Source organism: Hypanus sabinus, unplaced genomic scaffold (genome assembly GCF_030144855.1).
Source record: "Hypanus sabinus isolate sHypSab1 unplaced genomic scaffold, sHypSab1.hap1 scaffold_412, whole genome shotgun sequence".
NCBI lineage: Eukaryota > Metazoa > Chordata > Chondrichthyes > Myliobatiformes > Dasyatidae > Hypanus > Hypanus sabinus.
Genome location: NW_026781293.1, coordinates 104,003 through 129,668, shown reverse-complemented (window position 1 = coordinate 129,668; position 25,666 = coordinate 104,003). Strand labels below are relative to the sequence as shown.

At 47.1% G+C, this 25,666-nt stretch overlaps 1 long non-coding RNA gene across 4 annotated transcripts in view; it reads left to right on the top strand.

Moving 5' to 3' along the window:
* Nucleotides 1–25,171, top strand: part of LOC132388797 (uncharacterized) — a 36,184-nt gene extending 11,013 nt beyond the window's left edge. For 2 of the 4 annotated variants that reach the window (XR_009510344.1, XR_009510343.1), the window contains one exon: nt 308–4,207. This is a non-coding gene — a long non-coding RNA (uncharacterized LOC132388797). Of the gene's footprint in view, nt 1–307; nt 4,208–16,557; nt 16,947–25,146 lie in introns of those variants that run through there. The other 2 variants (XR_009510346.1, XR_009510345.1) reach the window with 2 other exon arrangements.
* Nucleotides 25,172–25,666: the final 495 nt, after the last annotated feature.

Genomic DNA, 25,666 nt, shown 5'->3' with positions numbered 1-25,666 from the left:
TGGAACGGATTGCAGGCTACTTGTGTGAGATTGTTTCAGTTACTGTGGGGCCAGGCACCCATGCAGCTCAGTGGGAACAGGGAATAATACCAATGGAGAGAGTCAAACTGAGCCAGGTCACAGATTGGAGACGGCAGAAATGCTCCATTCTTATAGAGACAGGAAAAGCGTCAGGAGATGATTTCTGTCTCCAACTTGGGTTGAACTTAACTGTAACAGTGTGATGCCAGGTCACACCTTGACAACTCAAGCGATCTCATTAGAAATGTCCCACACCCATTGATGGATTTTGTAAATCTTTTTACAGGTTAAAAATGACAAGGAATTTGCCTACGGGAATCTCGAACACAACACACCAGTTTTGCTGTCTCTGTCCAGATATTTAAGAACAGGAGCAAGGGTTTCAGTCAATCATCCTTCCTGCTCAGACTGTCGAGAGGGATTCACTTGATCATCTGACCAATTGGCATGCCCATTAGTTTACATGGGGGGAGCCCATTCATCTGCTCAGACGGTGGGAATGGATTCACTCAGTCATCTCAACTGAAGGTACATCGGCAAGTTCACACTGGGACAAGGCCATTCACCTGTTCTGTGTGTGAGCAGGGATTCAGTGGGTCTTCCCACCTGTGGACACACCAGTCAAATCACATTGGGCAAAGACTGGTCATCTGAAGAATTTGTGGGGAAGCATTCACTCTGTCATCTGACCTAATGGCTCAACAGCGAGTTCACACTCGGGAGCGGCCGTTCACCTGCTCAGACTGTGGGAAAGGATTCACTCAGTCATCTCAGTTACTGAGACACCAGTCAGTTCACACTGGGGACAGGCCATTCAACTGCTCACTCTGCGGGAAGGGATTCACTTCCGCATATCAGCTACTGAGACACCAGTCAGTTCACACCGGAGAGTGGCCGTTCACCTGCTCAGACTGTGGGAAGCGATTCACTGAATTATCTCGACTGAAGATACATCAGTGAGTTCACACTGGAGAGAGGCCATTCACCTGCTCAGATTGTGGGAAGGGATTCGCTCAGTCATCTCAACTGAAGGTACATCAGCGAGTTCACACTGGGGAAAGGCCATTCACCTGCTCAGACTGTGGGAAGGGATTCGCTTCGTCATCCCATCTGAAGATACATCAGCGAGTTCACACTGGAGAGAGGCCGTTCACCTGCTCAGACTGTGGGAAGGGTTTCTCTTCGTCATCCCACCTGAAGGTACATCAGCGAGTTCACACTGGAGAGAGGCCATTCACCTGCTCAAACTGTGGGAAAGGATTCACTCAGTCATCCATCCTAAAGGCACACCAGCGACTTCACACTGGGTAGAGACTGATCTGCTCGGACTTTGGGAAAAGATTCTCTCAGCCAAATCAACCAGTGTGCATCATTGAGTTCACACTGGGGAGAGGCCATTCACCGGCTGTGAATGTAGGAAGCGATTCACTCCATCATCTAATCTTATGTAGCTCTCAGTTCTTCTGGCAGCTTAACAGAGGGGGTTATAGCCCCCCCCCCCCCCAGTCCAGTTTGGCCAAACTGAAGAATCTCATTTGGGTGGATACTGTGCGATGTGTCCCCTGTGTAATGTGTCCCTGGGGTTCATACTTTCTGTGGACTGTCTCTTTAAAATGCAAAGAGAACCGAGACTGACATTGGACACGCTGTTGGATTTCTGCAGAAGTGCTGGGTTGCTATGGTGACCAGCTAATGTTTATGTTCTGTGTGGTTAAGCAAGGTCAGAATGATCCTTTACCGACACAGAACAAGCAAGCGACTTCTTACAGAGAGAGGGGGCGGAGCTACGTGATGGACAGCTGGTGTTCAGCACAACGGTATTTAAACACATGTAACTGCTTTTCTCGCAGGACACGCGGACGCACGAAGGCTCGTACGAAAGTTTCTGCTAGTTGGATTTTCTTGTACCCACAAGGGTGGGATTTGAGGATCGATAAAGAAGAATCGATCTGTGGCTGTTAGTGTGTGTATGAGCGACCCTGTGGGATCTACCGGTGAGTCTAACCCTTGCCTGGGTTGGGAGACTTTCTCTTGAAGAAGGTGCTCTTGAGTTGGTCACGTCTGGCTAACTTGGAAGATTTGATGGGCATTGGAAAAGGTCGACAACACCTGTTTACTTGGATTACATCTCCATCTCCCTCTCCCTCTCCCTTCTTCCCTCCCTCCCTCCTCCCCCCCCCCCCCCCCCCAATCTTGTGAACTAAATTGAATCTACCACATCATCGTAAGACTATGTCGTTTACCACCTAGGTTTTGGATTTTATATACAGGTGGCTCCCGTTTTTCGGACGTTCGCTCTACAAGAGCTCACTGTTACGAAAGACCTACATTAGTACCCGTTTTTGCTAACCAAAGAGGATTTTCACTTTTACGATAAAGATGATGACTGCTTTATACGTGAGTTTACCCCGAGAAAGACTACCGTGACCGTGAAGCCTTGTGTGGCAGTTGTGTACGCATGCGTGCACGTGCCGATTTTGTTTCTCTCCAAATCGATTTCAGTTCACTATCTTTCCGATCTTCTGTGAAACTACACCGTATATACAATATTTCTACTTTATATAGTGTGTATACTTATCATATCATTCCTACTTTTACTATAGTTTAGTGTTATTTTAGGTTTTATGTGCTATTTGGTATGATCTGGTGAGTTATTCTTTGGGCCTGGGAACGTCCACAATCTTTTCCCATTTAAATTAATGGTGATTGCTTCTTTGCTTCATGACATTTTGGCTTACAAACGGTTTCATAGGAATGCTCTACCTTCAGATACCGGGGGTAACCTGTATTCACACCTATATATGCATAAGATTGCTAACCCTTGGATTATCTGGTTTAAGTACACTATTATTAGTAGTTACCAATAAAATAGTGTTTGTTCACTGCAAAACCAGACTCCAAGTGTGTTCAATTGTTGCTGGTAGTTTTATAGGTTTGTGTCTGTGTGACACCTGAAGTAACAAATGGTACATAATATGTGATTAAACTATTAAGATTTATAATTCTTACTTTGACTAAAGGGTCAGTAAAGAAAACAAAAAAAAAAAGAAAAAAAGGCCCACTCTCTCCATTCACGTCTTCTCATCTCTCCCCAGCAAAAGGCCATGAAAATCTCTCTTCCAGACTCACAAGAAAGAACATTTCTGTCATTGGATAGTCTCACACTCCAAAACCCTGTTATCTCTAGTTGTAACCTAAACATTGCTGCTGCAGAGAAACCATTACCTCAGCAGTGAAACATTACAGAGAGGCCGTTACATCAGCAGTGAAACTTCACAGTATGTTACACTTGTGACACAATACCGGGTTCAAACTGGGGAGAAAGTTTCAATGAGCTGCATGCTGGATATTAGTCCATCACCGTTGCTGAATGCAATTTCGAGACTGACTGTCGGTGCTGAACTCTGCAATTATTGCTGCTGCTCACCACACCCAGTTCTGCACCCTGGTCACTGGGCATGGGAGGAATTTCTTCTGCTGCACATTCACCTTTAATGGAACTGCAGTTTAATATTCTGGATCTGAGACAAATAAACCAGTTCTATTTTAAACTCTGTCTTCCACCTACTAAATCTGCCTCAGCTATTCAATGGTTTCTCTCTAATTATGGTATCTCTGATATATGGTGTTTTCTTCATCCAACTGAGAGAGATTATTCTTTTTTTTTCACATGTTCACCATACCTTTACTAGAATTGACTACTTCTTACTTGACAATCAACACATTCCATTTGTCTATTCTTGTGATTATCAGAGTATACTGATTTCTGACCATGCCCCAATTACTCTGTCCTTAAATTTTCCTGGCCTTCCTCAGAGGAATAAACTGGCGGTTTGATTCAACTTTACTATCAGATGATGATTTTCTAAAAATTATCAAGGATCAGATAACCTTTTATTTCAACACCAATACATCACCTGAAGTGTCTTCCCAGATCGTCTGGGATGCTATGAAAGCAAATCTGAGGGGTCAAATAATCTCCTATACAGCAAATCTTAATAGAAAGTCCTGTGCAGATCGATTAGACCTCATTAATCAGATTAAAGAATTGGATCAACTCTATGCGCAAACTAAGAATCTTGAACTATACAAGAAACGTGTAGAACTTCAAACTAAATTTAATCTTCTGTCCACTCAATCTGTCGAACGCCAACTTCTTGAAAGTAAGAGTCGTTTTTATATTCATGGTGACAAATCTGGTAAATTTCTAGCCAATCAGCTGAGGCGTTCCAAAGCCAAGCAACATATTACAAAGATCCGGAAGGAGAATGGAGACCTTACATCAGATCACTTAGAAATCAATGACGCATTTAATTTTTTTTTTCTCGACTTTATACCTCTGAATCTTTGAATGACAATATCTCTATCGATCATTTTTTAAATAATCTGAATATTCCTTCACTTTCATCTGATTTTAAAGCCAAACTTACTGCACCTATATTATTAGAAGAAATATATTCTGCATTGTCCTCAGGGAAATCTCCTGGACCCGATGGGTTCCCTGTAGAGTTTTATAAATCATTTTCTTCACTTCCCTCCCCTCAGTTACTTTCAGTATTATCTGACTCGTTTAACTACAGCAAATTGCCACCCTCTTTCAATGAGGCTTCTATTATTCCTTTATTAAAAAAGGGTAAAGACCCAACAGAGTGTTCCTCGTATAGGCCGATTTCATTGCTTAATGTTGTTGTTAAAATCTTGGCCAAAGATTTGGCTTATAGATTAGAAACTGTAATCCCCTCTATTATTTCTGATGATCAAACTGGTTTTATTAAAAACCGTCTTCCTTTTGTTAACATTCGGCGTTTATTTAACATTTTATATTCACCTCCAACTGGGATTCCTGAATGTGTTATTTCCCTTGATGCGGAGAAAGCATTTGATCGTATAGAGTGGAACTAACTTTTTGCAGTTTTAGAAAAATTTGACTTCGGTCAAAGTTTGATCTCTTGGATCAAATTGCTGTATTTGTGTCCGACTGCCTCTGTTTTAACTAATTCTCAGAAATCCCAGTTATTTACCCTCAAACGTGGCACCCGTCAGGGATGCCCTTCAAGTCCCTTTCTCTTTGATTTGGCTATAGAACCTTTGGCGATAGCTTTTCGAAATTGTCCTGAACTGACCGGGATTTGGAGAGGGGGTGTTGAGCATAAAGTTTCTCTTTATGCTGATGACTTATCACTTTTTCTTTCAAATCCGTCTACATCCTTGCCTCCAATGTTTTCACTTCTTGACCAGTTTAGCCAGTTATCGGGATATAAACTTAATTTACATAAGAACGAAATTTTCCCAATTAATAAAGAAGCACAAGAATTAGCATTTCGTGATCTCCCTTTTAAAGTAGTCCACAATCAATTTAATTATCTTGGGATTATAGTCACAAGGAAGTTTAAAGATCTCTTTCGTGAAAATGTTGCCAATCTTTCATATACTATAAAACGGAGTCTGTTACAATGGTCACCTCTATCTATCTCTTTGGTAGGTCATATTAATGTTGTTAAAATGTATGTTCTCCCTAAACTTTTATATTTATTTCAATCAATCCCAATTTTTATTCCTAAATCCTTTTTTGATTCCTTAGACTCCATTATTTTGTCATATCTGTGGAAGAATAAGCGCTCTAGAATTAACAAAGCTTATCTCCAAAAGTCTAAAAAAGAGGGTGGCATGGCTTTACCTGACTTTCGTTTATATTATTGGGCAGCCAATATACATTGTGCTACCTTTTGGTCTTTTTTCCATGGCCAACCCGAGTGCCCTAACTGGGTGGCGATGGAGTTGAGCTCCACTAATGAATTATCTACCTCTGCACTTCTCGGCACCGTACTCCCTAGTAGTTTGTCCAGATTAATAGTTAATCCTCTTGTCAGACACACTTTACGTATATGGGCTCAGTTTAGGAAATTTTATGGGTTCCATGGTTTTTCCTTTTCTACCCCTATCTTACATAATCACCTTTTTTTTACCTACTACGTATGACTCAGCCTTCCATGATTGGTATAGGAACGGCATTAGACATTTTGAAGATCTTTATATTCATAATCGCTTCGCCTCTTTTCAACAGCTCTCTGCTAAGTTTAATCTGCCTAATGCTAATTTTTTTAGATATCTCCAAATTAGACTCTTTATTACTCCTTTAATCCCCAACATCCATGAAATGCCTGAGAAAAATGTTATGGACTTAATTCTTTTTATTAATCCACTAGGTTAAGGTTTAATATTTATTCGTGATAAATTAGCAGCCCTACGACGTGCCCCTGTGGATAAAATTAAAATGGCATGGGAGCATGATTTAAATACCTCCTTATCCGATGACTTGGGACTTGGGACTCGATTCTCAAATCGATTAACTCAACCGCTCTGTGTGCTCGCCATTGGCCTTTTATAGTTTAACATTGTTCATAGAGCCCATATGTCCAAATCTAAATTATCTCGGTTTTACTCTAACATCAGTCCGCTTTGTGATAAATGCAAAAGGGGCGAGGCCTCTCTCATTCTTATGTACTGGCTTTGTCCTAGCTTGGAGAAATTTTGGAAAGATGTCTTCATAACGTTATCGTATATTCTGAATCACCACCTAGAACCTAACCCTTTAATTGCTTTGTTTGGTTTCTGGGGTGAGACAGATTTACGTCTGAGTTTGACGAAGTGTCGAATATTATCTTTTGCCTCTCTCCTGGCTATGCGTTTAATCTTCCTTAGATGGCGAGATGTTGCCCCGCCCACACATGCTCAATGGCTTAACGATATCATGGCCTGCTTAGACCTTGAAAAAATTCATTATTCAGTCCTTAATTCGGATTTGAAGTTCCATAATTCTGGGGACCTTTTATTGAGTACTTTCATAACCTTCCTCTTGACTAGGGTTTTTTTTCGGTCCCTTGCTTTCAGCTCCTTTTTTTTGGTAGTAGGCATTAATACCTTCTGTTGCTAAGTGTCTTCACAGTTCGGGGGTTTGATTGTCCTGATTTATATTCTCTATATTGTGTTGTGGTTGGTCTGGAGTTTTTTTTTTCGTTGCGGGGCTTGGGGAGGACACTAATTTTACATGTCTTCAATTTGGCTGCTTTCTCAATTATCTTTCTTCGTATCATATTATTATTGTATGTTTATTTTTGCACTGTATCAATGTTTTTCATTTTGATCCTGGCTTCTTTTTATCTTTTTATATGTCGAAAGTGTATTAAAAAAACTAATAAAAAAACTCTGTGTTTGGTACTTAGTGAATTTATAACACAACTGGTGTACTCAGGCCTGCTGAACCCGGCCAGTGAATCTGTTCCACATCCGTCCATCTAAATCCGCCCCCCCCCCCCCGTGTTGTTTCCCTTGAATTCTCTGCAGACTGAGGAAGTCGAGATGGCTGCAGTTCTAATCTCTGGGCGGATGAAGAATGACATTGTTCGTTAACCTCCTTAATCACAACTCATTTCCACATTATGACTCATTTTCCCTGCTTCTAAAGGGTTGTTGGAAACACCACTGTCCTCCAAAGACTTAAATTGGAATGGGAACCCATAAGTTGGATGTTCAAAGGAGCAGGGTCAGAAACCAGAGGCGGGGCAGGGCAGAGTTTGGGACTCTGGGCGATGGATGGGCTAAGAACGTATGATAAGGAAAAAGGACTCAACAGTGGGACGTGGCAATGGATGACAGAGTAGCAACATGTGGACGCTAATTGGCAGACGAAATAACTTGGTTATTTGACTGACGAAAAATGCCTGTGGTGAGGGGCCCCATTGATCGAGGCACATGTGTGTGTTGAGAATGGTTATACCTACTGCTTGTTTATCCTGTAATATTATATCTGAATGGTTATGTGAGATGATCCTATCTGAAACAATGTATTGATTATCATATAAATTGTGTGATTATGTCCTTAACTGAATCAGGCTTGAAGTCATGGTGCCTTAATGAAGTTACGGTGGTCATTCATCAGTTTGTGTTTTAAAGCAAGATTTTGGTGAATGATTTTTGCCACTTGATTTTACCTGCATAAGTAATCAGATTGAGTTCAACTACTGCAGGATCCTGGAATGTGATGGGTTGTGTCTGGTTTCTCTTGGCATTTTCTGCATTTAGTGCCTTGTTTGCTTGTATTGCATGTATTTCAGATTTTTTTTCTTTTTCTTAAACACCTTGTCCTGTATTTCCGCAAGGAACTCCTCTGTTTCTGGGAAGAGCTCTCCAACTCTCAGTCAGGTGCTTGGTGCTTCCTTGTCACCATCGAGTCTTCTCAGATCGTTGGGATGTCTCCCATGGAGGGTCATATTCATTCCACTGGTTCATGTTTTCTTCCAGAGTGATGATTCAATTTTCTGAGTTGGCCTCTCATTTAAGTTTTCTGCTCTGTATTTCTTATCACGATTGCATATACACACATGGAGTGCTGAATCCAGTTCATTTTTGATGAAAATACATATAACTAGAAGTTTAATCTGACTGTTGTGTGATTTCGTTTTATTTCATGTGTGTTATTTCTCTTCCTCCTCCTGTCCAAGGTAATGTTAATCTAAGTGGGTTTGAGTGTAAATGGTCTTTTCTAAAGCTTTCTTAAGTTCTTGTTTATCATTCTAAATTTTACTGATTGAAATGGGACCAAGATATTTTTAATTAAAAAAAAATCAATGTCGGTATTGATTGTCAGAAACACACTGAGTCTCAGCAATTTGCAGAACGGTAAACTTTATTTTTCGAGTCTGCAGAGTCGGACCCAACCAGCTCCTGCTAGATTGAGTGCCGAATTACACTTTGCACAGTTTTTTATACCCTACTTGTTTACGACTTTGTGAGTTGCACCCATGTGAGGTGCAGACATTCTTCCTTAATCTCATTACAAAATTACAAATGTGATAACCCTTTGGCCCACTTATCAGCCTCAGCGCATTAACACCGTTATTGTTCAACCGTTAAGCATGTCTTCCCGTTACCCGTATCGCTTCTTTAATCAGCAAGCTATTGTTTCATCCTGATTTTGCAAATTGGTTTATACGTTGCCCTGCAAGTTGCTTTGCACGTTCTTTCTGTGTCAGCACATTCTAAATGGACTCCTTAAGAATCATTTCTCTCAATCCACCCTTTTTCTTTTTAGAATGTGCTATCAGTTGGGCTTTTGCCACGGGTTTACATAGGCTTCTTCCTCTAGCTCTATTTCCCTTTGTAGGAGTACCTGAACAGGATCAGCTGGGGCCCCTGGTTGCATGACTTGTCTTGCCACCCGAGCTACTAGCTCCCGCAAGCAGGGGATCAGACATGGTAGCAGAAGGAGGACCATCAATCCCCCTCCTATAACCCCTAAAGCAGTTCGCCACCAGCCTCCTTTTTGTTGTAGTCATAACATTTCTCGTTTACATGCGAGTGTGATACAAAGGACCCTGGAAAAACAGTCATGCCCACCCTTACCGTCGTCCTGCACTTATCACATCCCCCTTCAGCGCTTCTCAACAATAGCAGTATATACATTACAGTCCCAAAGTTCATTTTGTCCGTCTTTTGAGCTTTAGCACCATCGGGTCTTCTCCCTGGACGCAAGTCCATTCTGCACCTTCTTCGGGCTTTACGGGTCCCTTGATTCTCGCGGCGTGGGTCCACCCTTTTTCTTTTGTCCTTACTGCAGCTTCGGTGGTGAGTAGCACCTGGAATGGGCCTTCCCACTGCGGCTGTAACTTCTCTGGCTTCCAAGTCTTAATCAGGACCCAGTCACCGGGCTGAGTTCGGTGGAGTGCGAAGTCCAGAGGTGGGGTTTGTGCGAGTAACCCCTTCCTGCGCAATTCTGCAAAAGAACGAGACAGTGCCTGTAAATAGTCCCTTACAAAGACATCTCCCCCTTGCAGGGAAGGATAGCCCTCCACCTTGTTCCAATATGGAAGGCCAAACAACATTTCATAAGGGGATACTCCTATATCTTTTCGAGGAGCCGTGCGGATTCTTAGTAGGGCCAGGGGTAGACACTTGGTCCAGGGTAGCTTGGTTTCCATCATTAGTTTTGTCAATTGCGTCTTCAAAGTACTGTTCATCCTCTCAACTCTTCCTGAGCTCTGAGGGTGCCAGGGGGTGTGCAGCTTCCATTGGATTCCTAAGGCGTCACAGATTAGCTGGTGTGTTTTTGAGGCAAAGTGTGTTTCCCTATCTGAATCAATAGACCCCATTATTCCATATCTCGGGACTATATTTTCTAATAGGATCCGTGCCACTGTAGGGGCGTCCGCTTTAGTGGTTGGGAATGCTTCCACCCACCGAGTGAAGTGATCCACAATTACTAACAGGTACTTCCATCTCTGAACTTGTGGTAGTTCCGTAAAGTCTATTTGGATCCGATGGAACGGTCGGACGGCTAGTGTTTGTCCCCCCTTATGGGTGGCACGCATCATTTTCTTGTTTACCTTTTGGCAGGTGTAACAGCCCCACACCTCCTGTTGAGCTAGTGTGAATATCCCTTTACAAACATAGTCCCTTAGGATAGTGTCGCACATAGCTTGCACTCCCCAATGGCTTTGTTGTTGTAGTTGTTGCAGTATATGACGAGTTACTTCCTTATTCAGTACTTGCCGTCCGTCGGGGGTCTTCCACTCGCCTTCTGATGTTTGTCGGGCTCCCCTGTTGATTCCCCGTATAAGAACTGTGCCGGGTTACAACTATTGTTCCTTTCAAAGCTTACATCATCCCCGACCATCAGAATGGTTTCGTATTTCAGTATGCGAGAGTCCGTCAACCACCGCTGAGCTTTTTGGGCTAAGAGGGTGCTAACGGAGTGCTGGGTATACACCGTCATTCTTCCCCCAAAGGTTAATTTCCGTGCTTCTTCTACTAGTACGGCTGCTGCCGCTACGGCTTGTATGCACGTCGGCCATCCCCGGGATACCGGGTCTAACATTTTTGATAAAAAGGCCACAGGTTGCCGCTTTCCTCCTTTTTCTTGGGTTAGTACTCCTAACGCAGTTCCTTCATTGTTTGTTGCATACAGCTGAAAGGGCTTTTCCAGTGCTGGCAGTGTTAATACCGGGGCCCCAATTAGTTGCCCTTTTATTTTCCTGAACTTCTGTTCTTCTTCTTCGGTCCAGCTGATTATTCCCCGGTCTTCCTTTGCCAATTTGTCGTACATAAACTTCACCAGGGAGGTATAATTCTTTATCCAAATCCGGCAATAGCCCACTAAGCCCAGAAATTGTCTTATTTCCTTCTTTGTCCTGGGAAGCGGTATTTTAGTTATTCCCGCTATTCTTTCTGGGGTTATTTGGCGGTGCCCTTTACTGACTCTGTGTCCGAGATATGTTATTTCCTTCTCGACAAATTGCAGTTTCTTCTTGGACACCCGCAATCCTTTTTCTCCTAGGTAATTCAGGAGTCTTATAGTATCGTCTCGCACTACCTCCTCTGCTGGTCCCGATAGTAGTAGGTCATCGACATACTGTAATAGTTGGTTCTTTTCGGTACAATGGAATCCAGCCAATACTTGCTCCAGTACCTGTTCGAATAGGTTTGGGGACTCCGTGAACCCTTGGGGCAAGACGGTCCACCGGAGTTGCTTCTTCCGCCCAGTGAAGGGATTTTCCCATTCAAATGCGAACATATCTCGGCTACCTTCCTCCAACGGGCAACTCCAAAAGGCATCTTTTAGATCTATCACACTGAACCATTCATGTTCAGGAGGTATTTTGCTCATTAATGTATAGGGGTTAGGCACTACCGGGTATCGTGTTTGGACTACCGCATTTAAGCCTCTCAGATCTTGAACCATTCGATACGTGCCGTCGGGCTTTCGGACCGGTAGGATGGGGGTATTAAAGGGTGACATACATTCTTCCAGGAGTCCATCTGATACTAATGTCTCAATTACAGGTTGTAATCCCCTCCTCCCTTCCATGGCAATGGGATATTGCCGTCTTCTCACCGGGCGGCTGTTTGGCAACAGGGTGATTTTCAGTGGGGTGATGTCCAGGCCGCCCCGATTACCTTCTTGATACCAGACACTGGCCTTTATTTCCTGATCATCCTTTTCAGTCATTACGAACAGTTTCACCTGAATTTCACCTTGATATGGCACCGTCCCGATCCCAAGCAGTGCCTGCAAATCTCTTCCCAATAAGTTGAATCCGGCTGACGGAAGTAATAACACATCCTGGATACCTTCCCGGTCGTCGCATTTTATCTGTACATCTTCTATTATTGGGACCTGCATAGTTTTTCCTCCTATTCCGGAAACCCCAATGGTTTTGGTCCCAATCTTGGTTCCCGGAGGGGCTTGGATTATACTAGTTCTTTCAGCTCCTGAGTCGACCATAAAGGTTACTTCTGACCCTTGAGGAACTAATTTTAAATTTACCAGGGGTTCCTGCTTGTATCTCGTCCCCAAGGGTTGGGACCCCTGACACCCCTATTCTTCTTCCATGAGGGCATAAGCTCGGACTTCTTTTCGATATCTTGGGCACTCCCTCTTAAAGTGGCCTTCCTCATTGCAGTAAAAACATCGTGCCGCCCTCCTCATCCTCCTTCCCTCAGTACAGCCGCTTCTCTCTGGCCTTGCTTCCCTTTTCTCTTTGTTCTCTGAGTTTACTTGGCGGATGGTTTGAACCATTACTTTCGCTGCCTTTTTCTGATTTTCTTCATCTCTCTGGACATAGACCTTTTGGGCCTGTCTAAGCAATTCACTTAGTGGTTTTTTCGTTCCAATCTTCCTGTTTCTCAAGCTTCTTCCGGATGTCTTGCCATGCTTTTGATACAAATTCAATTCGTATGAATTGTTCCCCTACTGCCGAATTAGGGTCCACCCCCGCATACTGTTGCACATTTTTCCGCACCCTATCGAGGAAGTCGGTTGGGCTCTCATCTTTCCCTTGGTAGTTTCCAAACGCCTTGGCAAAGTTGTGACCTTTTGGCACAGCCTCCCTTATTCCCTTAATGATGTACTCTCGCCACTGTCGCATATTGCGTCTTCCCTCTTCTGCTTGTTTGTCCCACTGTGGGTCGTTTACTGGAAATTTCTGGTCCCCCGGTAACTCATTCGGCTGTTCCCTTCCCCAAATTGATATTGCAGCTTGTAGTATCATTTGCCTCTCTTGTGCAGAAAATAGCGTTCCCATAATCGCATGCATTTCTTCCCAAGTGTAAACATTAGGTCCTAAGAATTGATCCAACTGTTCTGCCAGTCCCATTGGATCTTCTAATAAAGTTTTCATATCTTTCTTAAATCCTCGTACTTCGGTACTTGTCAGAGGGACGTTTACAAATCCTGTCCCTCCTCGTGCTCCTCCCATTGGAACCTCTCGAAGGGGACACAGCTGTACCTCTTCCTTTTTTAATTCGTCTTTCTTTTTCTTATCTGCTCCTGTCACACTCCTTGTTTCGATCCTTGCTTTTGCTTTTTCCCTAACATCCCTCTCTTCCCTCTCCGGGTCTATTTCTTCTGTTTTTTCACTTTCTTCACGTCCTCCCTCTGCTCCCGCAAGGGGCGCAGAAGGCTGGACATAGGGAGGGGGTAAATGATCGAGTGGGTCCCACTTCCGCTCCCCTTTAATGCCCAATTTAAAACTCTTTGTTGTTACTCCTGGCCAGGGAGCCCAACAAAAAGCATAAGCAATTTCTTCCGGTTTTACATTTGGTTTTGAATTAACGTAAATGTTTAAGGCTTGTCGTACCCAATCCTCCTCAGACCCAAGCCGCGGCCACCAGACCGCAGGTTTTTCTATCGGCTGTTTCGACCAAATTAAACAGTACTGTATCATTTTTTTCTTTTGTTTCCCTTTTAGTCTTCCACATCCCCAATTCTCAAACATTCTACCGAGGGGGCTATCAGGAGGAACCCCCGGGTATGGTCCCGGTCTTCTCCGTCTCCTCTTTCTTTTTAGAGCCACCCCCTCCCATCTTATTTCGCTCTTACTTAATCCCGCACCCTTCTACTGCAACAGTAGGCACTTTACCCGGTGCGTCCCAAGGACTTTTATCAGGAGGACCCCCGGGTAGCGATCCCGGTCTTCTCCGTCCATACTTATTCCCGCACCCTTCTACTATAATAGTAGGCACTTACCCGGTGCGTCCTGGGGACTTCCAGTACCAGGTACTGTCCCCTTCTCCCCGTTTACCGCTCTGCGCTGTCCGGATATCACTCGCTCAAGCCGCGTTGGAGCGACGAGCAAGGAGTCAGGGACCGCCAAACTCGGCGGGGTGCACCGTCTCCGATGTCCTTCCTCGTGTCCACCGCGGCCGGAGTGTGGATCCCGGACGAGCCCCCACGTTGTCAGAAACACACTGAGTCTCAGCAATTTGCAGAACGGTAAACTTTATTTTTCGAGTCTGCAGAGTCGGACCCAACCAGCTCCTGCTAGATTGAGTGCCGAATTACACTTTGCACAGTTTTTTATACCCTACTTGTTTACGACTTTGTGAGTTGCACCCATGTGAGGTGCAGACATTCTTCCTTAATCTCATTACAAAATTACAAATGTGATAACCCTTTGGCCCACTTGTCAGCCTCAGCGCATTAACACCGTTATTGTTCAACCGTTAAGCATGTCTTCCCGTTACCCGTATCGCTTCTTTAATCAGCAAGCTATTGTTTCATCCTGATTTTGCAAATTGGTTTATACGTTGCCCTGCAAGTTGCTTTGCACGTTCTTTCTGTGTCAGCACATTCTAAATGGACTCCTTAAGAATCATTTCTCTCATTGATGAAAATGTTTATTGCCTGTATTGTATTTGTTAATTATTGAGCTCTATTTGGTAGTTTTTTTTAAAGCCTTGGACTAAATTTTGTCAAAGGTTTTCCCTATTCCGCACTACTTTCTATTTTCTTTGCTTGTTGATATTCCAGATACGAGGGTATCAAGAGTCCCGGTGAAGGGTCTTGGCCTGAAATGTTGATTCCCATCTATAGATGCTGCCTGACATGCTGAGCTCCTCCAGCACTTTGTGTGTAGTTCTCTAGATTTCTAGCATCTGCAGGTCCTCTTGTTTCCCAGATACTTATGTTTCTTGAAAGAACAAGCCAATAACAAGCTCGTAGTGGGGTTGTGTGGCTCTGTTGGTGAAATATTAAATAAAATCTTTAGCAAGAGTTAGTAAAGGGTTGGAAGGTGTAGAATCTGTGGGTAGCATTAAGGAACAGCAAATGTTAAGAAAACCCCTGATGGGAATTGTGCAGAGACTTTCAAACAATAGTAAGAATGAGGTCCACAAATTACAATGGGAAATAGAAAATGTGTGCCATACGGGCGATGTTACCAGAGTCATGGGGGATTGTCATTCAGGTGATTAAGAAAATTAGGATGCTATTGGTCTCGAGGAGGAATTCCTGGAATGCCTACGAGATGGGTTTTTTTTTAGAGCAGCTCGTGGTTGAGCCCGCTTGGGGATCAGATATACTGGATTATTGTAATGAACCGGAATTAATTAGGTCACTTCAGTCCAAAGAACCCTTAGGGGTAAGTGCTCTTAATATGATCAAATTCACCCCGAAATTATAGAAGGAGAAGCTAAAGTCAGATATGGAATAAAGAGAATTAGAGAGGCATGAGATTAAAAATAGGTCAAAATTGATTTTAATAGAACATGGGCAGGGACGTAAACAGAACAGCAATGGCTGGAATTTCTGGAAGCAATTTGGAAGGCACAGGATATATACAATGACATACAAAAGTTTGGGCACCCCGGTCAAAATTTCTATTCCTGTGAATAGCTAAGCGAGTAAAAGATGACCTGATTACAAAAGGCATAAAGTTAAAGATGACACATTTCTTTAATATTTTAAGCAAGATTACATTTTTAGTTCCATCTTTTACAATCTCAAAATAATAAACAAGAAAAAAGGCCGGAAGCAAAAGTTTGTGTGCCCTGCATTGTCAGTACTGAGTAACACCCCGTTTGGCAAGTATCACAGCTTGTAAACACTTTCTGTAGCCAGCCAAGAGTCTTTCGGTTTTTGTTTGGGTAAATGTCTGTGTTCAGTCATAAGTAGCAAAGTACTGACTATGGAAATTACAAATCAGAATATTATTAGAGTCACAGAGAGCAGCAGCGCAGGAACAGGCCGCTCGGCCCTTCTAGTCCATGCCGACCTGTTTTTGTTGTTGCTGCCCAGTTCCAGCTACCTGCAGCAGAGCCTCCATACACCTCCCATCCACGTCCTCACACAAATTCCTTTTTAGTGTCTAAATCAAACCCACATCCTCCACTTCCACTGGCAGCTCATTCCACACTCTCAGAATTCACTCAAAGAATTCCCCTTCAGATTCCCCAAAAATAATTCACTTTCACCCTGAACGTATGTCCAATGTCAGGGTGAGAGGGAGGACGAGACAGAGAGGGAAGACGGTAAGGAGAGTGTGTGGTCAAATGCAGAGAGGAAAACAGAGCAGAGAGTTTATACTGAATATATTTCAGAAAAAGTAATTGAACTTGCTGCAAACCTACTCTCCATATCCTGTACATTCTTAACCAAATTATTGATCTAGATGACAATAATGGTTGATGTTCAAAGTAAATGTTATTTATCAGAGTGCATATATGTCACCACGTACAACCCTGAGATTGTTTTTCCTACAGGAACGCTTAGCAAATCTATAGAATAGTAACAGGAGCAATGAAAGATCAAGTGGAGCATCGAATTCAACAATCTGTGCAAATGCAAATATCATTAAATATCAATGAATAATGAGCGCAATGTGGTGTAACCCTGGGGAACCTCACTAAGCCCGGGCCTCGAGTCCAATAAACAGCCTCCCACCCTCACTCTCTGCTTCCTACCATCAAGGCAACTGTGCATCCAGTGAGCCAGCTCTCCCTGGATCCCGTGTGATCTGACTTTCCACAGCAACTTACCATGTGAACCTTATCAAAGGCCTCACTGATGCCCAAATAGGCCACGATGCTGGGACAGAGGTTTCACAGATAAGAGGGCATGGATTGAAGCAGAGGATGAGCATGTTTAGCGGGATCTGAGGAGGAGGGTAGCTGAAATCTGGAACTCACTGCCCGAGGTCGTGGTGGAGGTAGGTCCCTTCACAACATTTACGAAGTGGATGAGCATTTAAAATGCCGAGATACAGTCGGCTGTGAACCAAGTGCTGATAAATGGGACCAGTGTTGACAGTGAGTGGATGGTCAGAACAGGTATGGCCGGCCAAAGGCCTGTTTCCGTGCTGTGTGATCCACCACTCCGGGCATGGTAAATTAACGATGGTGGCACCGCAAGGCATTGATTTCAAAACTCCACACCCCTCTCCAACCTGAAATAAACCAGACTGAACCCCTTTGTCACCACTGTGAGTATCTGTTTCTGTCAAAGTAATATACAAATTGATCACTTCTGCTAAACAACTGGCAATTGATGAAGTTCCTGTGTCTTCTTCCATTAATGTTGCTGCCTTACAGCAAAACTAACCCTCTCACTGTGGCAGAATCAGTGATTAAATCCGGCCCCAAACATCGTGATTTCATCCCTGCACATTGTAACTTGAACCATCTCACTGACGGTATGATGGAAAAACAGCCCCTGCCCTCTGCACGTGTGATCACATCTCCCCTGCCTCTGACAATTCACATACCCTCAGAATGGTTTTCTGATTTCGTCTGAAGGTTATGGTACATTCAGCTCATCATCTGACCTGACAAACCATGTCTTCCCACAGCTGGTTCCACCTGTTGGTGTGTCCTCTTTCCTCCTCCTCCAGGGAAGCTGCATCTCTGCACAAACTCCTCACTTGAGACGACTGTCTATACCCGTGACACAGGAAATCACATCTCTGTCACTCTCCTGATACCGTGTCTGACCTGCTCACCTCCAGGTATACTCCCTCAACAAGCTCCTTCCTCAGTCACCGTCTGTGAGATTATATAAAAATACAATTACTGTAAAACGATCTGTCAGACATCTCCTGTACCCCTCCACCCTGAACGATGGTTTGCTGATTAAAGCTTTCTCCTCAGCCCTTCCGTATTCCTTTTCCCTTTGCAAACTCCAGCTATGCCAGCTGATCCGAATCCACTGTGAGGACATTTATATCTCACAGAAGGACGTAGAAACCCGTGTTGTTCTCTGACACAGAGGTCACTGACACCCCACCGCCATCATAATCTGTACCAACAGCCCATGACGGTGACAGCTCTTCCAGACACTGGGGCTTTGTAACAAACACAATGTTAACAGCAAGATTAGACAGCGTGTGGCGACCCATTTCCTAGCGTATCCGAACCGACTCACAATTAGATAGCCTACGGGGGTTTGCGAGCACAGAGCTTTGGAGTCTCTGCGCCATGGGGGGCCGGTTGAGGGAGGCTTAAAAGTGAGGCTGAAGTTTTCGAATAAAGTTTTTTCCTTCGACTGCAGTTACCGACTCCGTGTCGTAATTTTAGCGCTGCGTGTAGCACACCGCTACAATTGGTGACCCCGACGTTCCAAACGATTTTTGGACCAGAAATGACCGACGCCGCCTCTGTTCATGCGGTTTCGTTGAAACTGCCAGGTTTCTGGACACAGCGCCCGGACCTATGGTTCCAGCAAGCCGAAGCCCAATTCCACGTTCGCCAGATCACCTCAGAAGACACCCGCTACTACTACGTGGTGAGCTCCCTGGACCAGGACACAGCGGCCCAGGTCGCGGAGTTCGTACAGTCGCCCCCGGCAGACGGCAAGTACACGGAATTCAAAGCCCTGCTCCTCAGGACTTTCGGACTCTCACGGCGCGAGCGGGCTGCCCGTTTACTGCACCTGGATGGCTTGGGCGACAGACCTCCATCGGCTTTAATGAATGAGATGTTGCCTCTGGCCGACGGACACACATGCCTCATGTTTGAGCAGGCATTCCTGGAGCAGCTGCCCGAGGACATACGCCTGCTGCTGTCCGACGCGGATTTCAGTGACCCCCGGAAGGTGGCAGCCCGGGCGGACTTGCTGTGGAACGACAAAAAGGTGAGCGGGGCGTCCATCGCACAGATCTCCCAGCCACGCTCCCGGCAGCAAACCAGTCCAGGCCCGGCCGCAGAGCCCGCCAATCCCCGGCCCAGGGTACACTGGTGCTTCTACCACCAGCGGTGGGGCGCAGAAGCCCGCCGTTGTCGCCCGCCCTGCAAGTTCCCGGGAAACGCCAGGGCCAGCCGCCGCTGATGGCTACGGCGGCTGGCCATCGGGATAGCCTCCTGTATGTGTGGGATAGAAAGTCGGGACGCCGGTTTTTGGTCGATACTGGGGCTGAGATCAGCGTTTTACCTCCGACGAGTTACGACACCCGCAGCAGGGCACCGGGGCCCCCCCGAGGGCCGTGAATGGCAGCACAGTAAGGACCTATGGCACCCGTCAGGTGCAGCTACAGTTCGGCTCCAGCCAGTTCACGTGGGACTTCACACTGGCCGCCGTAGCCCAACCGTTTCTGGGTGCGGATTTTTTGTCGACCTGCCCAGGAAGAGACTGGTACACGCCGAGAGCTTTCAGACTTTCTCCCTGGGTGCAGCCCAGTTGCCAGCCCCTCACCTCGGCTCCATCACGCTGTCCGACAACGACTTCACCGGGGTCCTGGCGGAGTTCCCATCGGTTCTGGCACCGCAGTTCACAGCGGTCATGCCCAGGCACGGCGTACAGCACCACATCCCGACCCAGGGACCACCCCTCCACGCCCGCGCTCGGCGGCCTCCCCCGGACAAGCTCCGACTGGCGAAGGAGGAGTTCCAGAGGATGGAGGAATTGGGGATCATCCGGCGGTCCGACAGCCCATGGGCCTCCCCCCTGCACATGGTGCCCAAAGCGACGGGGGGCTGGAGACCGTGCGGCGACTACCGCAGGCTGAACGAGGCTACCACACCGGACCGCTACCCTGTGCCGCACATTCAGGACTTTGCACGGCGCACGGATCTTCTCCAAGGTAGACCTCGTCCGAGGGTACCATCAAATCCCGATGCATCCTGACGACGTCCCCAAAACGGCTCTCATCACCCCGTTTGGCCTTTTCGAGTTCCTCCGCATGCCGTTCGGTCTGAAGAATCCCGCACAGACGTTCCAGCGGTTAATGGACGCGGTGGGACGCGACCTGAACTTCGCTTTCATCTATTCGGATGACATCCTCATAGCCAGCAGCAGTCATCAGGAGCATCTGCCCCACCTCCGTCAACTCTGCGCCCGACTGAGTGAGTACGGTCTTACAATCAACCCCGCCAAATGCCAGTTCGGACTCGATACCATTGACTTCCTGGGCCACAGGATTACTAAAGACGGGGCAACCCCTCTGCCCACTAAGGTAGATGCGGTCCGCCACTTCCCCCGACCCAGCACGATCAAAGGCCTTCAGGAATTCGTAGGTATGGTCAATTTCTACCGCCGCTTCCTCCCTTCAGCTGCCCGGATCATGCGCCCCCTGTTCGCCCTGATGTCGGGTCCGAGCAAGGACATTACCTGGGACGAGGAGTCCGCCGCCGCTTTCGTTCAAACGAAGGGAGCTTTGGCGAACGCCGCAATGCTAGTACAATCCAGAATGGACGCCCCTACCGCCCTCACGGTGGACGCATCAAACACGGCAGTCGGTGGGGTGCTGGAGCAACTCATCGCAGGTCGCTGGCAACCCCTGGCGTTTTTCAGCAAACACCTGCGACCACCCGAGCTCAAGTACAGTGCTTTCGACCGGGAGCTGTTGGCGTTCTACCTGGCAATCCGGCATTTCAGGTACTTCCTAGAAGGTCGGCCATTCACCGCGTTCACGGACCACAAACCGCTTACCTTTGCGTTTACGAAAGCATCCGACCCCTGGTCGTCCCGCCAGCAACGCCACCTGTCCTACATCTCTGAATACACGACGGATGTCCGGCACGTCTCAGGTAAGGACAATGTCGTGACGGATGCGCTCTCTCGCCCTACCGTTCATGCCCTTTCCCAAGGGGTAGACTTTGAGGCGCTGGCAGAGGCGCAGCAGGCGGATGAGGAGATTCCGAGTTACAGAACCGCAGTCTCCGGTTTGCAGCTCCAGGACCTCCCCGTGGGCCCGGGTGAGAGGACCCTACTCTGTGACATCGCCACCGGCCAGCCCCATCCCGTCGTCCCGACAGCATGGCGGCGCCGCGTTTTCGACTCCATTCATAACTTGGCGCATCCCTCCATCCGGACAACTGTCCGGATGGTTTCCAGCAGGTTCGTTTGGCACGGACTCCGCAAACAGGTCAGTGAACGGGCCAAAACGTGCATGCACTGCCAGACGGCCAAGGTGCAGCGGCACACCAAAGCCCCACCGCAGCAGTTCCATCCCGCCCACCGGCGTTTCGACCACATTCATGTGGATATTGTGGGCCCCCTGCCAGTGTCGCGCGGAGCGCGGCACCTCCTGACTATTGTGGACCGGTTCACAAGATGGCCGGAGGCGGTCCCGCTCACCGACACCACCTCCGAATCTTGCGCCCGAGCCCTGATCGCCACCTGGATATCTCGCTTTGGTGCACCAGCCCACGTTACCTCCGACAGAGGCGCCCAGTTCACCTCCAGCCTGTGGTCAGCTATGGCCAGCCTTTTGGGGACTCAGCTGCACCACACCACTGCCTACCACCCACAGTCGAACGGGCTAGTGGAGCGTTTCCACCGTCACCTGAAGTCGGCCCTCGTGGCCCGCCTGCGAGGAGCCAACTGGGCGGACGAGCTTCCCTGGGTCCTACTCGGCATCCGCACAGCACCCAAGGACGACCTGCACGCCTCGTCGGCCGAGTTGGTATACGGCGCGCCCCTGATCGTCCCCGGGGAGTTCCTACCAGCCCCACGGGGGCAAGAGGAAGAACCCGCAGCAGCCCTGGGCAGACTTCGCGAGAAGCTCGGTAACCTTGCCCCCATACCCACCCGACCTGCGTACCCAAAGACCTGCAGAACTGTAAGTTTGTGTTTGTACGGAGGGGCGGGCATCGGCCACCGCTGCAGCGGCCATACGAGGGGCCGTTTATGGTGCTCCGGAACAACGGGTCCGCGTTCGTGCTGGACGTTGGGGGGAAGGAGGAGGTTTTCACGGTGGACCGCCTCAAACCGGCCCATGTGGACCTGGCGCAACCGGCCAAGTTTCCGGCACCTCGGCGCAGAGGCCGATCTCCCAAGCAGGTTCTGGCCCAGACTGTGGACATTGGGGGGTGTATCGTCGGTTCTGGGGGGGGGGGCGTTATGTGGCGACACATTTCCTGGCACATCCGAACCGACTCACAATCAGATAGCCTACGGGGGTTTGCGAGCACAGGGCTTTGGAGCCTGTGCGCCACGGGGGGCAGGTGGAGCGAGGCTTAAAAGTTTTTCCTTCGACTGCAGTTACCGACTCCATGTCGTAATTTTAGCGCTGCGTGTAGCACACCGCTACAGTATCTTCTGTAAGAACTTTGCTGCTATCGCTCTTCCTCTGACCAATCTCCTGAAGAAGGGTGAAAAGTTTGTTTGGACCGAGCCTTGTCAGAAGGCATTTGATTGATTGTTATCGGTATTTGAGATTAGGCCAATCAATGTACTGCTGTCAGCAAATTTAATTGGCAGATTGGAGCTGTGGGTGGCAACACAAATCATGGGTGCACAGAGAGTAAAGGAGAAGGCCAAAGAGACAACCCTGTGGGGTATGTGTGCTGAGGGTCAGAGAGACAGAGGAGATGGAGCCCACTCTTACCACCTGCTGGTGATCTGACAGGAAGTCAGGATCCAGCTACACAAGGCAGGGTGAACGCCGAGGTCTCTGAGCTCCATGTCGATACTTCATGCCTTTGTATGGCTACTGCTCTGCCCATGACTGCAAGGAACTGCAGAGAACTTTGGAGAGCAGAGAACATCAGAGAAACAAGCCTCCCCTCCATGGACTCTTCCTACACTTGCCCTCCCTCGGAAAAGCAGGCCATGTACTCAAAGAACCTCATTACCTGGACATTCTTGCTGCAAACCCGCTCCCCAATCGGGGAAGAGATAAAAAAGCCTTAAAGTGCGTAACACCAGGCTGAAGAACGGCTTCCTGTCTGCAGTTATAAGCCAAATGAATGATAAAATGGACTTGGCCTCACAATGTAACTCGACGTGACCCTGCACCATATGTCTATCTGCACTGTACTTTCTCTGCAGCCACAATGCTTTCTTACAGTGATTATTGTGTTGTATATCAGCTCAATGTACTTTTGAAATGTATCCATCTGCGTGGATGGTACATCAGGCAAGATTCTCACTGCAGCTCAGTACATGATGATAATAAACAAATTCCCCATTTTAATTGTGTGGAAATATTAGACAGACTGAGCTTCTGCTCTGGAACCACAGAAGGAAACTGGCCTGTTGTCATTTCTGTGGAATGCAAATATATGGAAAAGGCTTCAATCTCACATTACGATCTGCGGTAACTGGGATCAGGTGACCGGTGGTGGGTCTCCCATATCAATATCAGAATCTGGTTTAATAGCACCGGCATATGTCATGAAATTTGTTGTTGCTGCGGTAGTAGTAGGACCCTAATTCATAACAATAGTTTTTAACAATTGTGATTTTTAAAGAAGAATATATATATATAGTACAAAAATAGAAAAAAAAATAATAAGCTATTTTAATTGTGTGGAGCAATTTGACTGACTGGGTGTTGCTTTGGAAATTCTGAAGTGAAGCTGAACTAAACTTTACACATTTATGAGAAGCTCAGATAAATACAAATGGCTAAATTCTCACATAAACGGGTCAGACACCCAGAAACATCGGCTGCACTTCAGCATCTCAAAACAGTGGAATGAAACATGCAGAAAGTATTGCAGAGAAAAAAATACATTGTCCACCCATAACGAGAGGACGTGACAGATCCGGATCTCACTGACTTGTCTGAACGGGTGAAAGGTGAAGCTACACATACACGTAGAGCAGTGACCCGCAGATGCTGCAGATCTGCAGAGAAACGTGAACAGGAACCGGGATCAGGTGACGGGTGGAGGGTCTCCCTCCTGAACCAGTGACTCTGCTCCTCGCCCCTCACACGCTGCCCGACCCATTCACCGCATTCCCCACATTATTCCATATTTACCCCAGATACATGATTATTTTTCCACACCATATATTCCCCGATCTCTTTCCCTTCATGTCCAGGTCAGAGTCACCGGCTCCATTCCCATCCAGGTCCAAAACATAATTCAGACCCAAACAGGAAATGTTCACGTTTCATTTAAATCAGTTCTGTGTTTATAAACACTAATTTCTATTCACATTCCTCCGGAGCCTTGCTGGACAGGAACACTGAAACATCAAGTGAGAAACAGCAGGAGGCCATTCAGCCCCTCTAACCATCAGCAAGATGGCGTCTGCTCTCCCATCTAGCCACATGTTTCTGCCCAGTCCTCATTTCCTCCATCCCTTCAGTCTCCACACATTTGCCGCCCTCTGTTTAACGTGGGGACGATCACCGAGTCTTCACCGCCCTCTGTGGTGGGGATTTACAGACATTCACCACCGTCTGAGTGGAGATATTTCCCCTCATCTCAGTCCTGGATAGTCTATTCCTGTTTCAGAGACTGGGATCCCTGGTTCAACCGGCAATGATGTTGTGCATTTCAATGTGTTCTCCTCTCAGTCCTCGATTCTCCAAATGAAAGAATTATCGCATTTGATATTTCTCCATATGATGACCACACCACTCTAGGGATCAGTCAGGTGAATGTTCATTGCACTCCCTATAACAAATACCACCTCCCCACCTCCCCCCTCACCTGTATCCACCTCTCACTCCCCAGCTCTTGCCCCATCCCCAACCCTCACCTCTTTTCTCTGATTATTTCCCGTCCACACTTAGTCCAGAGGGAGGGTCTCGGCCCGAAATGTTGACGGTCCATTTCCCTCCACAGATGCTGCCCGACCCACTGAGTTCCTCCGGCAGTTTGTTCTTTGGTCTGTCTAACCCGTGTTAGTATGGGGAGCGGGATTTTACACCATATTCCAGGTACAATCTCAACAAATCCCAAATAATTGTCACTTTGCCCGGCCCATCGGCCCCTCTTGCAGTTCAACAGTCTGCTGGTGTTTGCCCCCAATGTGGTGAATCCCTCTGCTCGACACCACCGTGGGCTCAGACATTTCTACGGATGAGCCCCTCCTATCCCCACCGGGACAAACATACTGTCCGCCCCCTCTCACACCATCTTCATTCTTTCAATAAAATCCCCCCTCTCTCTCACTACCAGGGGAACCGGCATCGAACCGACGGGCCGAGCTGTCTCCTCCGACCTCTCAGCGATACATCAGACTCCGGCCGCAGGAGACGCTTCACAAACGCCCCAACTGCCCTCGGAGGGAAATGGAAATAAATCAGAAAGCGGACATTTACTTTGAGGTTTTCTCCGCTCTGAGGAGGCTGTCGGCGCTCGAGCGGGAGACGGACTCAGAGGGGTAACGCCCACTCGGCTTGTCCGCCTCCGCGACTGGGTATAATCAGTGATTGACATCGCTTCGCACGAATTGGTATAGCACAGATCCTGAATCCTGCGTTGACAGCGGTGAGGGGAGGAAAGGGGCTGGTCACGTGATCATTAGCCCAGCTGTTAAACCGATAAAGGTCGAGCGCAGCAGCGCGTGTGTGACGTCAGGCGCGTGGGGTGAGAAGCTGTATGACGTCACCTGTGGGAGAGCGCTCGCATTCAAAAGCACATTGACGGACTTTTCAGTGGGAGAACAACATTAATCACGGGTTTCATCACTGAATCC